This window comes from Phascolarctos cinereus, unplaced genomic scaffold (assembly GCF_003287225.1).
Source record: "Phascolarctos cinereus isolate Bilbo 61053 unplaced genomic scaffold, phaCin_HiC Scaffold_4;HRSCAF=312, whole genome shotgun sequence".
In the NCBI taxonomy this organism is placed as follows: domain Eukaryota; kingdom Metazoa; phylum Chordata; class Mammalia; order Diprotodontia; family Phascolarctidae; genus Phascolarctos; species Phascolarctos cinereus.
Window position 1 is genome coordinate 240,447,393 of NW_027555847.1, and position 7,465 is coordinate 240,454,857.

The following is a 7,465-nucleotide window of genomic DNA, read 5'->3' on the forward strand; positions in this document are numbered from 1 at the left end:
TGAAATTGTCCTGATATCTTAGATCTAGATGGTAAAATAGAAGCTTTGTTGTTCTTTAGTCATTTTCAGTCATGTCTGACTCTTCATAACTCGTTTTGGGGGTTTCTCGGCAAAGATACTGGAGTGATTTGTCATTTCCTTCTCCAGCTCATTTTGCAGATGAAGAAATTGGGTTAAGTGATTTGCTCAGTGTCACACACCTAGTAAGTGTGTGAGGCCAGATTTAAATGCTTGAAGGTGTGTCTTCCTGACTCCAGGCCTAGCACTCTATCCACTATGTCACCTAGCTGCCCCTAAAAAAATAGAAGAAAATGTGAAATATCTCATCCAAAAAACAATTGAACTTGAAAATACCTCAAGGAGAGCTAATTTAAGAATTATTGAATTACCTGAAAGTCATGATCAGAAAAAAAAAGCCTAAGCATCATATTTCAAGAAATTATCAGTGAAAATTGCCCCAATATTTTTGATAAAGAGGGTAAAACAGAAGTTGAAAGAGTCTACTATCACCTCTAGAAAAGGATCCCAAGATGAAAATTCCCAGAAATATTGTAGTCAAACTCAAGAGCTTCTAGGTCAATGAGAAAATATTTCAAACTTACAGAAGCAATTTAAATATCATGGAATCACAATCAGTATCACATAAGATTTAGCAGTTACTACGTTAAAACTTCAAATATGATATTCCAGAAGACAATGGATATAGGTTACAACCAACAATCATCTACCCAACTAAACTGAGTATAATCCTTCAAGAAAAAATGAATATTTAATGAAATACAGGACTTTCAAGCATTTTCAATGAAAAGACAAGAGCTGAATAAAAATTTTACATTCAAACAGAAGATTCAAGAGAAGCATAAAAAGGTGAACATGAAAAAGTAATTATAAAAGGCTTAATGAAGTTATGCTGTTTATATACCTATATGAGAAAATTATACATGTAACTCCTAAGAACTTGATCATTATTAAATTGAATTATTATATTGGGATGATCTACACAAAAAAAATGGAGAGGTGAGAAAGAGGAATGCACTGGGTGAAAGGTGAAAGCAGAAGTAAAATGGATAAAATTTTATGACATAAAAGAGTCACAAAAGAAAGAGCTTTTATAATGGAGGAGACAATGGGGGGACTAGGCAATGTTTAAACTTCCCTCATCAGAACTGGTTCAAAGGGGGAAGAAGATAGATAATAGATAGGTAGATAGATAGATATAGAAATAGAGGTAGAGATATATAGATACACACACAAAGTTTTGAATAGAAATGTAACTTATCCAATAAGAAAATAGGAGGGGAAGTGAATAAGAGAAAAAAGGGAATGATAAAAGGGAGGATGAATTAAACGAGGAAATAGAAGCAAAAAAAATAGAAGATTTTTGTAGAAGGACAGGGTAAAGAGAGAGAAAAAAAAGAAACAAAAAATAGGATGGAATGAAATACAGAGCTAGTAATCATGACTGTGAATATGAATGCGATGAGTTCACCCATGAAACAGAAACAGCAGAATGAGAAACCAGAATCCAATAATATATTGTTCGCAAGAGACATATTTGAACAGAAAGACACACAGAGTTAAAATAAATGGCTAGAGTGGAATCTATTATGCTTCAGCTGATATAAAAAAGGCAGGTGTAGCAATCATAATTTCAGAAAAAAAAAGCAAAATTAGACTTAATTAAAAGAGATAATCAGAAAGAATCAATTATGTTAAAAAATACCATAGAGTAGACAATGAAGTAATATTTAAGAATTTTAGGGCAAGTTTCTCTGATAAAGTCCTTGTTTCTCAAATATTTACTGAGTATAAAACTGAGCCAAATTGATTTAAAAAAAAGCATTCTCCAATTGATAAATGATTAAAACATATAAAGAGCTGTTTTTAGGCAAAGAAATCAAAGCTATTTATAATTATATAAAATGTTCTATATTACTATTGATAAGAAAAGGAAAATTAAAACAACTTTGAGGTACCACTTCACAAATATCAGAAATAACAAATGCTGGAGTGGATGAAAACTAATGAACTGATGGTGCAGTAGTAAAGTGGTACAACCATTCAGGGGAACTATTTAGAGCTATACCCAAAGGGCTATAAAACTGTGCATTCCGTTTGACCCAGCAATACCACTATTAAGTCTGTATTCCAGAGAGAGAAAGGAAAAATGATCGATATGCACAGAAATATTTATAACAGCTCTTATTGTGGTGACAAAAAATTAGAAATCAAGGAGATGCTCATCGATTGGGGAATAGCTGAACATGCTTTAACATATGATTTTTATGGAGTACTATTGTGCTATAAGAAATGATGAGGGTGTTGACTTCAGAGAAACTATATGAACTATATGGCAAGAACTATCTGAAATGATGCAAAGTGAAGTGAGAAGAAATGGGAAATCATTGTGCACAGTAATAGCAAGGTTGTAATGATGATTAACTATGAAAGACTTGTCTACTCAGATCAATACAATTATCCAAAAGAATTCCAAAGACTCATGGTGAAAAAAATATTATCCACTTTCAGAGAGAAAACTGATGAACTCTGAGTGAAAATTGAAGTATAAATTTCTCTCTTGGTATTGCTTGCATTTATTTTGATATATGGCTAATACAGAAATATGTTTTGTATGATTTCACATGTATAGTTGATATTATATTGCTTGCCTGCTTAATTGATGTTGAAGTAATTTGGGAGGGATGGAGTAAATTTGGAAATCAAAATTTAAAAAGAAATTACGTTTTAAATAAATAAATAACGAATTAAGATGCATATAACATAAAATGAAATGAATAGGGTAGATGAACTCTTAGACTCCCTTCTAGCATTAAATCCTATGATTCTCAAGAACTGGGTAAGGTTAGTCTGAGAAGCCTTCTTAGGCTTAAAGACTTGAAAGTGGGAGAGGGTAAATAAGATTGGAGTGACCATGTCACAATTTTTCTTATCTTTATCTACAATGCTTATGTTGTAAAGTGATGCAACATAAAGGTAGTTTGGAGGAGATAGTTAATTGGTGGAGAGGCTCAGAACAAATGGTTGAAATATTGAATTCCTGAGGGGAAGAAAAGTCACAACAGGCCCCCAAAAAGATGAAGATCAGTATAAAGTAGTTTTCTTTTTATGTTAAGATAAATGGAAAATGAATTGGTTAGTGACAGAGTAATTCCTTAATAGGATTAATAGGACCCATGGGGAAAATCTTGTGAATGATGCCAAAGTATCTGGGAAAATGCAAATTTCACTCTTTGTCAGCAAAAAAAGAAGATGAAGGCAATGCTATGCTTGGATTTGGAATTGACATTTTGAAGTATAGAGCTTGCTTGGATGGTAACTAGATGTACCAGAAGAAAAGAAAAAACAACATTTATTAAGCACCTACAATATACCAGGCCCTATGCCAAGTACATTACAACTGTTACCTCATTTGATTCTCAACTCTAGAAAAAAGGTGCTATTTCAGAAAGATGAAAGGTGGGTATTACTATTTGCTATGGAAAGTGGGTATTACTTTTGCTGAGGCAGACAAAGGTCAAATGACATGTCCAGGGCCTTACAACTAGTATCTGAAACCAAACTTGAACTCAGGTCTTCCTACCTCAAGGCTGCTGACTCTGGACTATGTTGCTTAGATTCACAGTGCTTTCATATCTGGGGCAGTAGCTAGAAGCAGGTGTGATGGAAAAGTAGCTGGGGACAAATGAAAGCCATGGTGGCAGACTGTTTTGTTTTCCCCATAGAAAGTTAGCCTCTTAGAAAGAAATTGACTATGACGCTTCCTTCTTAACTCAGTGTTGGATTCCAATCTCTGGTCCATTATCAGACAATTTATCCAAACTTGGAATAGTTTAGAAGCCATTTATTCTGTGGTTCATTATGTTACAAAAACAAACAAAAACCTCCCAGGAACACAATTGATATAGAAACTGCAAATCTCTCACTGTCATCCAGCCAGAGAAACTTCAGCTTCAGAAAGTGAATTGTCAAGTTTGAATTAAAAGAAAAGAAAGTAAAAGAACTTGTGAAGAGATTCTGAGTGAGGGGAAAAGAGAAAGATATGTATGTAGAAGCTAACTTCAGTTACTGATAACTTGTTTACCACATTTCCTCTCAGTAACCACCCTTATTTTTTGTGGGGAGAAATGTTAGTGGGGGTCACCGGGGGTTAAGAGATAAGAAAATAAAAGATGTAACAGAAAGCTGTAAGAACTTATAAGTTAAAACCAATAATGAACATACATAAAATGGAAGGAAATATAATGGATTAGAGAGTGGCATCCAACAAAATATTGTTTGCATTAAAACCACCTGAAAGTTCACATAATTAAAATAGGGTCTGGCACAGATTTTATAATGTTTCAAATTTAGTCAAAGGCAGGTGATCAATTAGGCTCTTAAACCAGGTAATAGTAAATGCATCTGTGCTAGAAGAGATGTGGTCCAGCCACCCCAGCAGGGTCTCGATGTTGTACTTGATTTGGTTGTAAATTCTGTCTTAATGGTCTCTAGTTCAGTACATTTCAACTTTAACTTTGATGAGCTACTGGAAGGAGCAGGTGAAGAGTCTGACAGGCAGTTTCTTTAATGCAAAGAATGAGAGGGATGATGACCCGGGGCCCACAGGAACCGCTCTGGGCACTGGAGAGAGCCGGCCCTGGGGCTTGAAAAGTCTGTCATACAGGTCTTCCCTGCAGTAATCAGAGTCAAAGTCGCAGCTCAGAGGAGACAGAAGCTACTCTCTTGAGTCCTTTTGGTCTATTAGCTTTAGATTCTCCAGCCATGTTGATGACCAAAGTCTGCCCTGCCCCCACTCTCCTGTTCTTGCCCAGCAAAGGGGCACGGGCATGGCGCTCGCTAACACACTGGACTAAAGTGTAGCCCTCGTGCACAGAGCAGCCAGTTACATGGCCATTCTTGGAGAAGATGGTCTGTACTTCCACCTTCTTCACCATCGCTGTGTTTAAGTTCTCAATGAAGACCCTAAAGTTGAGGGACTTGGGGTCGTCCTTGTCAGTGATGTTGCTTGCGTGCACTTTCAGGAGACCCAACGAGGAAAGGTCAGGAACCAAAAAGGTTCTGATAAACCACGAGAGGCAAAGGTGGAGAGGAGCGAGGGCCATGGTGGAGGAGGGGACCAAGAGGCTGGAGCTCCTGGAAGTTGCACATGGGCTGCAGAAAATGCTCAGGGGCGGGGTCAGTTGTGAGAACTAATGCAGGCATGGGGACCAGAGTGTAATGCAGGACATTATTTTACCGTTTAGGTAGTAGAACCCTTTAGGCCATGGAAAACTCCAAATTCCTTAGCAAGACCCTTATCTGGCTGCTCAGGCCACAGCCCTCAGATCATATCTCTGGAAGCCTCCATTGTGAGAAAGTTTGCAGAGCATTATCATATCTAGATAGAGGGAGAGGGGTGTCCTTGACCAGCCCCCCCCCAAAAAAAACCTCTTCCTCTTGCCAGACTTCAAAGATCCATCCCCCTCCCTGTCCTGTATACTCCCTATATAAACCCTGGCTCAACCCCTGATGAGTGCTGCTTGATTTGGATGTGAATATCCCTGGCAGGCACACGCTAATATAATAAAGTCCACAATTTAAATTAGTCTGGGTCAACTCGCTTATTTTTCGGTATAACAAGAGAAGATGTGGCCGCCCTGGTTAGTCGTTGGTCATTGTTGCCGCCGCTGCTGGCCTCTAGCAGCGCCATCCCCACCCCGCAAACCACTCCTCCCACCCCTACCAGCCTGCATACCACTCGGGAGCCAGGACACACTGATAGTCTGAATGGGTTAATTTTGTGATAATGTGATGATTATTAAATGGAAAGAGAAAGGAATATGAATATTACTTAGTTGTACATGCTGTATTTACCAAGTTTGAAGTGGAAGAGGAATAAAAATTCATAAACAAGTGTAAAAAAGGATATTCAACAAATCTCTTACTGACCACAATGCAGTGAATCATTATCCAAAAATGACATTTGAAAGAATTCAAATTTATGTGAAAAATAAAAAAAAAATCCAAAGATTAGTAGCCAAATTAATACTCAAAGAGAAAATCAAACAAACAATGGATGGTTTCATCTAACAAAATGATAATTGGCTAGCATACTATGTTTTTGGAGGCATAGCCAGAGTAGTGGCAAATTATGCTACAAAGCATTTTCAACATCAAAAGAGATAAATCAATCCATTTTTAGCATGCAGATTAAAGAAAAGAATTACATTAAAAAATCTAAAAATATTAAAGAAGAAAAATATCTGGAAAAAATTTGTTAAAATCAATTGAACTAAACAATTAAACATAATTTTTAGAAAATGATTTCCATATAAAAAAGAAAAAATGGCATTTGAAGTGAAATAAAGTGAAATAAAGAACATATTAGCTGCTATTTTGTCTAATTATATGCTAAAGAAATTGATAATGAAAATGAAGATAAACAAGAGTTGGGCAGAACAGTGATCCTCTTGGACCAGAGAAGATCTAAAGAAAAATCCCAGGGCTGTGGTTTAGTCCTTGGGAAGAGCAAACATCTCCAGGCTAGTTCCACTGAAACAACAAGAGGCAAGCCTCAGCACTAACTGGGTTGGGGAGGGTAGCCTCAGCCCCAGGCACACCTCCCGGTTGTTGCAGTGTGTGAGGCATCTGAGTCAGGAAGGATTGAGAGAACCTTTGCTGATAAGGAACAATAGACCCAGCTGTGCTATGGAGATGTTGCCCTGGTTGAGAAGGAACCAGCACTTGCCAAGTTGTGAAAAAGCAGTGGGGTGGGGATGCTGCTGGCTTTAGGCATTTACGGGACATAGTAAATGTCCAGACGGGAGAAGTGAAGGAGGATCTGAGGTCAGAGGCACCATTCCCCATACCCAGGACAATAGATGACCAAACAAACAAACAAAACAAACAGATGCACAAACAAGCAAACAGACAAACAAATAAATAAATAAGTTGCTACAAATAATACTAAAAAAAGAGCAGGCAAAGGAAAAATAATCCAGATAGAAATGGTAATAGAGAAGACTATAGTTCTTCTTCAGAGGAAGATACTGAAATAAAAATAGCCTCTCTTACCCCAAAAAGTAATGTCAAAAGATCTGTGTCCAAAAAGAATTCATAGAAGGACTTAAAAAAAGACTTTATAAATCAAATGAGAGAGACAGAGTTTTTTTTTTTTAATAAGAACAATCCAAGAAAAACAAGATCATGAAAAGAAAGTCAAACAATTTAGAAAAGGAATCTTAAGGAATAAAATGACACCTTGAAAATTAGAATTGGGCAAGGGGAAGCTAGCAAAGTGATGAGACCAAAAAATAATAAAAACAAAATATAAAGAATGAAAAAATAGAAGAGAATGTGAAACATCTCCTAAGAAAAACAACTGATCTGGGGAGCAGATCAAGAAGAGAAAATATAAGAATAATCTGACTACCTGAAAGTTATGATAAAAAAGAGTCTTGATACA

The 7,465-nt window shown here is 36.6% G+C and overlaps 1 pseudogene; it reads right to left on the reverse strand.

Annotated features, from left to right (window-relative positions):
* Positions 1–4,351: 4,351 nt before the first annotated feature.
* Positions 4,352–5,123, reverse strand: LOC110223851 (RNA-binding protein Raly pseudogene; annotated as a pseudogene).
* Positions 5,124–7,465: the final 2,342 nt, after the last annotated feature.